The following is an 8,549-nucleotide window of genomic DNA, read 5'->3' as shown; positions in this document are numbered from 1 at the left end:
TGTAGCCTTGGCTGTCCTGGGCTCACTTTGTAGACCAGGCTGGCCTCGAACTCACAGTGATCCACCTGCCTCTGCCTCCCAAGTGCTGGAATTAAAGGTGTGCGCCACCACGCCCATGCCTGGCTTTGACAACTTGTCTTCTAAGTAGACAAACTGACTTCTCACCCATGGCTCCAGAAATAGGCTGCCATAGCTCATGTGGCATCAGTGTATTCATTGAATAGATCCAGTGAGGCTATTGAGAAAAACAAGTGGAGAGAAAAAGCCATTTCCTTAGTAGTGTAATTGGGCACCAGGGCTTGGAGAAGGCAGTGAGAAAGCTGACAGTGATCTGGATACAGCGCCATGAATGTCCCTTGCCTAGTGTGAGAGTGAGATTTTAGAGGCATAACGAATAATTCAGGGCCCTGCATTCCAATGACCAAATCTCCTTTTCTTTTAGCAGAGGAACATTGGACATCAAGGGTTCGCCATAGGCTGGGGCAATGATGTTGTCAGCACTGACCATGGTAGAGAAGAGAGGGCTAATCTAAAGTTTGAACGTTGTGAAGTTTGTGTATTCTGAGGAGACTCAGAGAAATACAGAACAAAGAAATGCCCAGGATTAAAACTTTCCAAGCCTCTCAATTGTTATCCCATCCCTTGTGAGGCTTACAATTGAGATGTAATATGAATAAATTAATAAAATACGTTTAAAAAACTTTCTAAGCCTAGAACTCAAGTGGAAATTAATCTTTTGCATGCCTCAGAATGCATTTAAGATCATTCTCAGCCATAAAAAATAACAAATCTATAAAGTAACTGAAATATTAGCCAGACCTTTTGTGGATAAAGCAAGGACTCAAATGGCTCTGCTCTAGCCTTGCTGGAGTGAGAAGACACAAGCTAGGAGCCTTATATTTCATAACCACCAGTCTGTCAATGGCTTAAGAGCTACCATTTGTGCCTGACTGGTAAATGGATGTCCTGGTCCATAAGCAGGGAAGTGGAAGAAAAGAGAAGCAAGAATTTTTGTGTCTTTTGTTCCTCTGAAAATAAGTCTATGTGTCTGACAGTTTTGGAAAAGGAAGCTTGTTCTTAGAGTTTGTCACTTCCCGGAGAGCTGGTGCTTCGCCAGTCTTAGAAGTCTCAAGGTCTCTCTTCCAGTCTCAAGGGGGTCAGGCCCACTGGAGTGCCCACATAAATGGAGTAGACCAAGAATGTGCCTCAAGGTGGTTTGTCCAGGTCAATGTCAGAGGAGCTTATGTTGCTTTTAAGCAATAAGGCCCAGCAGGCAGGGGATTGCTCAGGGATTAGGGGACAGAAGAGTGGCTTTGTGTGTGTGAGACAAGGACCTCTGCTGCTATGCCGGATACCCAGCATGAGGGTTTGGAAATTTTGTTTTAGGAAAAGAAGAATAATCAGACGTTAGGTCCAGCTTAGAGCTCAAGTCACTGAGACAGGGCTGAAGTTCCTCAGAGGGTGGAAGATGGACAGACAAGGCCAGAATCCAAGTTGTCACAGGTGAAGCTGGGCCTTAGGGCTCTTGGAAATGATATTCAGCTCTTTGGAGCTGGTTTTCCTGTCTGATTTTCATGGTGAATGACACAAAGATCTAAACACCCTACATTAACAATGGTTATTCACTTGGCAAAAATGGGTCTCTTGCTTTTATTAGAATCCATTTGCCATCTATTTACAGGGCGTTTGGGTTTTAATTTATAGGCAGAGCTTGGTTTGTAGAGTACATACTTTCACCTCATAAGGAAAATGTCAGCTTCAAAAGGGAACTCTTGTTTTCTTGCACTGTTCTTTACCTCTCCATCCATGACTTCTCTGTGAGACCCACAAAGGCCACATATACATGGCACTTAACAGATGTTGAAGATCTGAGCTGAAAATTCATACTGTGTAAGACTCTGATCAGGAGAGTCTATACTGGGAAGCAACAAATGAGAGAGATGGAGACCGGGTCAGTACAAAAGCAAGAGGTTTAATGTTCCAGCGCGCTGGGGTCCACATGCACACAGGAGTCAGGAGACCCTGAACAGCAAATTCATAACGTTTTTATACTCTAGCAAAGGCAGATTTCAGTAACAGTACTATAATTGGTCTATAAACTGATTGGCTAAGGCATCTTGGGTGAGAATAAGGGTGTATTTGGAACGTGGGATTTTCCACCTTGGCAGGTGTTCGGGGGGCCACAGGGCAGTTTTTTTTGGTGGTTCAGGTTTCTGGTAGGGTGAAGTAGCTGTAATGGCTGTGGCAATGGAATTTTACAGAGTTTGGTTTCTCAATTGGGAGTTAATTGTATCTAATTGCTCTGGTGGAGTTTCCGGAGGCTGTTGGCAGGTCTAGTTTACAGCAGTACGTGGTCATTCCCGGATGAAGTGAAGTCACCTGGAGGACAGGTTCTTATGGAACATTCACAGACCACGGCATTAATTGCAGAATATGGATTAAATATAGAATATTGCATTAATTTTGCCCTTACAACTGCTGATGAGGTCCCAACCACAGACAAACAAGGCACAGCCTGTGGTGGATTCTGCACTGGGTTGAGGAGACCTGAGTTCCCATGTGGATTTTTTTCTTTGCTGTTGTGTTGGTTCAGTGAAGTCTCAGACTGCCCTATATTGGCGAACTTAAGTATCACCCAACTGTGTCTTTCCCTGCTTTCATGTTTTGACCCTATCCATAAGTGATGAGTTTCTAGTCTCTCCGTTTTCTAGATCCTAGTGTATCCACCCGAAAAGCACACAAGAACTGATCTGCAGTGTGAATATTAGGGACCTAGGTGGTCTCTCCTCAATCCTTTCAAAACAAAAATAAAGCCAGATGTCCAGTGAGCTTTTTGGGTTTGAGCTTTTGAGTGGTGTAATCCAAGTTGTGCCGACTTCCTTGGCTTCTTCCTTTGTTGTGCAGCCTCCCTTCCCCCCTCCCTCCCTCCCACCCTCCCTCCCTCCTCCTCCTTTCTTTCCTCTCCTTGATTTTTTTTTTTAATAGCCCACAAACCTCAAGGGCATGCAGTTGGATGTGGCTGAAACCAGCTGTGTGCCTGCAGGCTTTATCTGAGGAAGGGCCCTAAGGTCATTGTCATAGTAGCTCTGATAATGCTGGCTTGCAGACTTGGCTATCCAGGGTTATTAGGGAGAGTTTCTCCTTCTCCAGTCTCAGAAACTGCTGGGGGTGGGATTGGGGTGGGGGGGAGTGAATAGTATTTACTTATGTCTCCCTCCCCTTTCTTTTCCTGTAATCTTTGTGTAAAAAAAAAATCCCCAGCTTCAACATTTATTATCAAAAATCACAGTTTAAAATATGTTCATCAACTTCATCCATAGTTCAAAAAAAAAAAAAAAAAAAAAAAGCAGTCCAAGTCACCATAGAATTGGGCACATACTTTATTTTTGCATACATACTGCCTTTTTACTCCCTATGAACACATGTGTTTACCGCTGCACTCAAGACTACAGACTTTTCCAATTATATTGGTATCTTTGGTGCCTAGTACTATGCCTAGGCATGTCTCAGAATTCAACATTGTTTGTGGATGCATAAGGGAGGTGTAAGATGCCAGAAAGATGTACCAAGTGATTTCTAGTGGGTAGTGAATGAATAGAGTAAAGGAGTGAGCTAAAGAAAGGGCTTCCAGGAGTTGGGTGTGGTGGTGCGCACCTTTAATCCCAGCACTCCGGGAGGCAGAGGCAGGCAGATCGTTGTGAGTTCAAGGCCAGTCTGGTTGGTCTATATAGTGAGTCCAGGACAGCACAAGACTACAAGAGAAACCCTGTCTCAAAAGAAAGAAAGAAAGAAAGAAAGAAAGAAAGAAAGAAAGAAAAGAAAAGAAAAGAAAAGAAAAAAGGCTTCCAATACAGATACTAGGAAAAAATATGAATGAGAGTGGAGCTGATACTGTAGGAAGGAGATGCCAAACTTGAGTGCTAGCCAGGGCTCTTGTATATAGAAATGCTTCCGTGAAGAGCAGTTCCAAGAACAGTAAAGCAAGATATGTGATCTAGGCCTGTGAGAGCTCTGAGACAGGATGACTGGAGAAAGAGTATAAACCCATCTCTTTCAGGAAGATGTACTGTTTATCGCAGGCTCATCCAGCTGGTGGGGAGTTTAGTGCAGGAGAAATCTGAATGCCTAAAGAACTGGGTGTTAGGATCCTGCTTCAGTCTGCCTACCTGTGATGTCGTTGCTTACCTGCCATGGGGGTGTGGCTCTGCCCAATATATAAAAGGACAGACCCTCCTCATGGCTCTTTCTCTCTTACCCCCTTATGCCCTTTCTCTCTTCCTCTGTCTCTCTGTCTCTGTCTCTGTCTATGTCTCTCTCTCTGGGGTACCTTCTCCCCCTTTCCTTCTCCCTCCTGCTCATTTAACAAACCTCATATATTCTAATATCTGGCATCTGGTACCTTACTACCTTATTGCCTTATAGCTTATTTATTAAACATAAAACTAGGTACTCGCTTATGCACACATACTTATGTCAACAATGTACGTAAGAGTTAAAAACAAGAAACAATCCATGTGCCCATCAACTGATGACTGTAAAAGCAGTATGTCGTGTATCTGTGAAGTGGGGTATCCGTGGGCAATAAATATTGAATACATTATGTTTAAGGAAGGAAGCTAGTCATGAAAGGTCTATGTGAACTCACCGTCCACAATAATGTTTAAGATAGACAAGTCTCTCTCTGTAGAAAGCAGGCTAGTGGATGCCAGGGGGTGAGGAAGGAAGAAGTAGAGAGTGTGCCATGGGGTTTCTTTTTGGAGTGATGAAAATGTTTTGGAATTGCACAGTGGTGAGATATAGAATGGTGAATATGCTAAAACTCATCAAATTATATACACTCTAAAAATGTGAATTTTATGGTAGAATCATGTCTCAGTTAATCTGTTACTAAAAATAAATGTCACTGTCCTGAGATAAGGATCTAAGTGTCTCCTGACTTTTCAAGGATCACAGGAAATAAAAATGAGCCAACAAACCCTTTCAGCAGTAAATGACATGTCTATGCAAACTGATTCACAGGTCTACACCTAGCCATCTAATTTACCTGGTTCCTCTAAATGTATGCTTCTCTGAACAACCTGGTACCCACAAGATGCTGTTCACTCCTGCCACTCTGTCTTAGTTTCCTTACCTGACTCTGTAGGATTTTAAATGAGATGCACGTGGAGCTTGTACTCTCTCTGTTTGTGCATACACATGTGTGTAGCACACTTGCACATGTCTCTGTGTATGTATAAAAGCCATAGGAGAACCTTGGGTATCATTCCTCCGGTGCTGTCCACCTTGTTCATTGAGACAGGGTGCATCAGTACCCTGGAACTCACCAAGCAGACAAGCTTAGACCCAGGCCAGCAAGCTTGTTTCTGTGTCCTTAGCACTGGGGTTACAAGTGTGTGCTATCTTATCCTTAGCACTGGGGTTACAAGTGTATGCTGTCATGTCCTTAGCACTAGGATTACAAGCGTGTGCTATCACATCTGGCTTCTTTATGTGGCTATGGGTATTGAACTCAGGCCCTCATGCCCACATTGCAAACACTTTACCAGCCAAGTCATCTCCACTGTCCTGCTTTTGTGTTATGAGACACGGTGTTCTGTGGCCCACACTGGCCACAAAACTGTTATAAACTACGAATCCCCTCCCCTTACTTCTCAAGAGCTGGTGTTGCAGGTATGTAGCCCCCTCCCCTCCTCCCCTCTACCCTGCTTCCTGGTGATTATCTGGCTTCAGGCCCAGTGTATTTGGAAAGTACAGTAAGTGGCTTTCTAGCCTGGGGATTAAAGCAAGAAACCTAGGAGAGAGAAGGAAGATGTGTTGACAAGCTAGTGTGGATGTACATGGAAAAGGAGCTCTCACATTCGCGTTTTACTTCCTTTCTCCAGTGAAGAAAATGCTAATGAGAATGATTAAATGGAGGTGCTTAATCCTGCAGCTTAGAGGGAAAAGAAGTCATTAGCAAATTGATTATTATTATTAATACACAAGGTAATCAAGCTCTTTATCGAGGTTGATTAAAAGCGAATGTCCAAATGAAAACACTAGGTTTAAATTAATGAACGTTGGAGTCCCACACATTTAAGATGATCGTTTGTGGATCCACAATGAGATTAAAGCAATTAGGTTATTGGCGGTATTTGAATAGGAGCAGCTGTACGCTTTGTCTTTGTCTCTCTAAGGAAGAACAGAGATTTGCTAGCCAGACACCTCGGTAAACATGTTATTCTGTTTTTCATTGAGATACTTAAGTTTAATTCAGAGAGCCTTGTCTATTGGTCATGGAATTGTCACAAATTCTCACACGACCCTATGGAAATGCCACAAATGAACAGACTCCTTTGAGTCAGCTGGTCACCTTTCACTCTCGCTCTGCTTGCACTTTTAGGTGGTTAAATAGTTAACGCCAGGGTAGGTGCTTAGGGTAGGTGCTGGCCTGTTACTGCAGCTGCTGGCAGAATAGACATGTTCTGCCTACATCCCCCTCCACTCTCTCAGCATCCTATCTATAGAGATTTCTTATGCCATCTCAACACGGGGCCCTTCAGTCACTTGCTAACATATCAAATTATGAGAATAAGAGAAAGTGGCCAGTTGGGGCCAGAACCCCATGCAGCAGTTCTGAGGATGTCCTTGCTGAAGGCTGGGAGCCAGAAGCGAGTTCTGCTTCCTGCTGCTTTGTGTTTCTTAGGTGAACAGCTCTCCTGAGGCCACAGGTAAGCACATGGCTGAACTGAGGAGGAGGCACCTGGACACCATGAGGTTGGCCCAATGGGGCCCTCTGCTCCTCTCTCTTCTCAGATCTCACCCCAGTTTGCTCTATAAAAGCTTTCAGACCCCATGGCTCAATGGTACCCTATCATCTGGGATCCCTCTATTGTCCCTCTCCTGCTGTATAGGAGCCCTCGCTCTCTTTCTCAAAGCCCTGCCTATGAATCGATAATGAACGTCTCTCTAAGTCATTCTTCCTCCCATGAATTTCATTCTTCAAAATGTCTAGACAGGAAGAGCTGATTGGAATGGCTTTGATGGTGGTTGAGGTTTTCAGGATCCTGGGTCCCCACGCCAAGCTCCCCAAGAGCTAAGAAAGATGCTGTTGTTTGCAAAGACACCCCTGAGTTGCCATATCAAAACCTTTCTATGTTGGCATATCTGTGTTAAGAAATTTGCAAACCTCAAAAAATTAAATATTTTCCAGTTAGCCACTACTTGTGTTAGTCACTTTTTCATTATGATGCCAAAAATACCTGAGATGATCCACTTTTAAGGCAGAAAGATACATTTTGGCTCATAGTTTTGGAGGCTTAAGATGGTAGTTGCTTGTTAGCTGCTGGTGGTACACGCCTTTAATCCCGGCACTGGAGAGGCAGAGGTAGTTGGATCTCTGTGAGTTGGAGGGCAGCCTGGTCTACAGAGTAAGTCAGGACAGCCAGGCTACACAGAAAAAAATCCTGTCTTAGAAAAAAAAAAAAGATGTTGTTTGTTTGTTTCTGTTAGTCTGTGGTAAGGCCAAGCATAAAGGCCTGACACTGTCTGGCTGAACAAAATACTTCACATATTGGTAGCTAGGAAGTTAAAGGAGAAATAGGAGGAGTCAGCGGCCCCAACAGCCATTTCAGGGATGCTCCTCAGAGACTTTTTCTCCCTAAAGTTCTACCCCCACCCCCAACAGAACCACAGGCTAAGAGAACTGAGCTTTCAAAGAATAGATCTGCCTTCTTTCTCAACTGACCTGGTTAGGCACTTGTGAAGTTCGGTCCCAGTCACGTGACTGCCTTCATTTGTACTGCCGTTCACCATGATCACTAAGCATTTTCTGTGAGCTAGACTCTGAAATTTAAATAGCCGTGTGTGTGTGTGTGTGTGTGTGTGTGTGTGTGTGTGTGTGTGTGTGTGTGTGTGTGTGTGTGTGTGTGTATGTGTGTGTATGTGTTTACCCTACTGAATGAATGTTCAAACCAGCCTGGAAGGTAGTCTGGAAGGTAGTTTTTTTTTGTTTTTTTGTTTTTTTGTTTTGATTTTTGTTTTTTAATCAGGGTCATTTGGTATTCTGGTCCCCAAAAGAACTTGATTGCTGTCATCACTGTTACCAGGTCTGTTTGGGTTTCTGCAGAAATTGAGCCCATGTTACTTTTTTTCCCCCCTGAAACAGGGTTTCTCTGTGTAGCCTTGGCTGTCCTATACTCTTTGTAGACCAGGCTGGCCTGGAGCTCACAGAGATCTACCTGCCTCTGCTTCCTGTTAGTCTGTGGTAAGGTTAAGCATCAAGGCCTGACACTGTCTGGCTGAACAAAATACTTCATATCTGCTAGCTGGGATCATAGGCCTGTGCCACGGGCCCCACCTATGCTACATTTTAGACTTCGTATTTTGCTTTCTCTTTTGTAGGAGAGGAAATTTTTCTTTTCCTCTTCTCACTGAAGGTTTTATATAGCAAAATCTAGATTAACAGAAAAAGTGTATGCAAGTTTTCCATGTCGGGAGACTTTGTTAAGGAAGGACCCAAAGTTAGTAAGCCCCAGTGTTCTCACGCTTTGTTGACAGCCAGCCAGAAA

Source organism: Acomys russatus, chromosome 1 (genome assembly GCF_903995435.1).
Source record: "Acomys russatus chromosome 1, mAcoRus1.1, whole genome shotgun sequence".
Lineage (NCBI taxonomy): Eukaryota > Metazoa > Chordata > Mammalia > Rodentia > Muridae > Acomys > Acomys russatus.
This window is presented reverse-complemented; position numbering follows the sequence as displayed.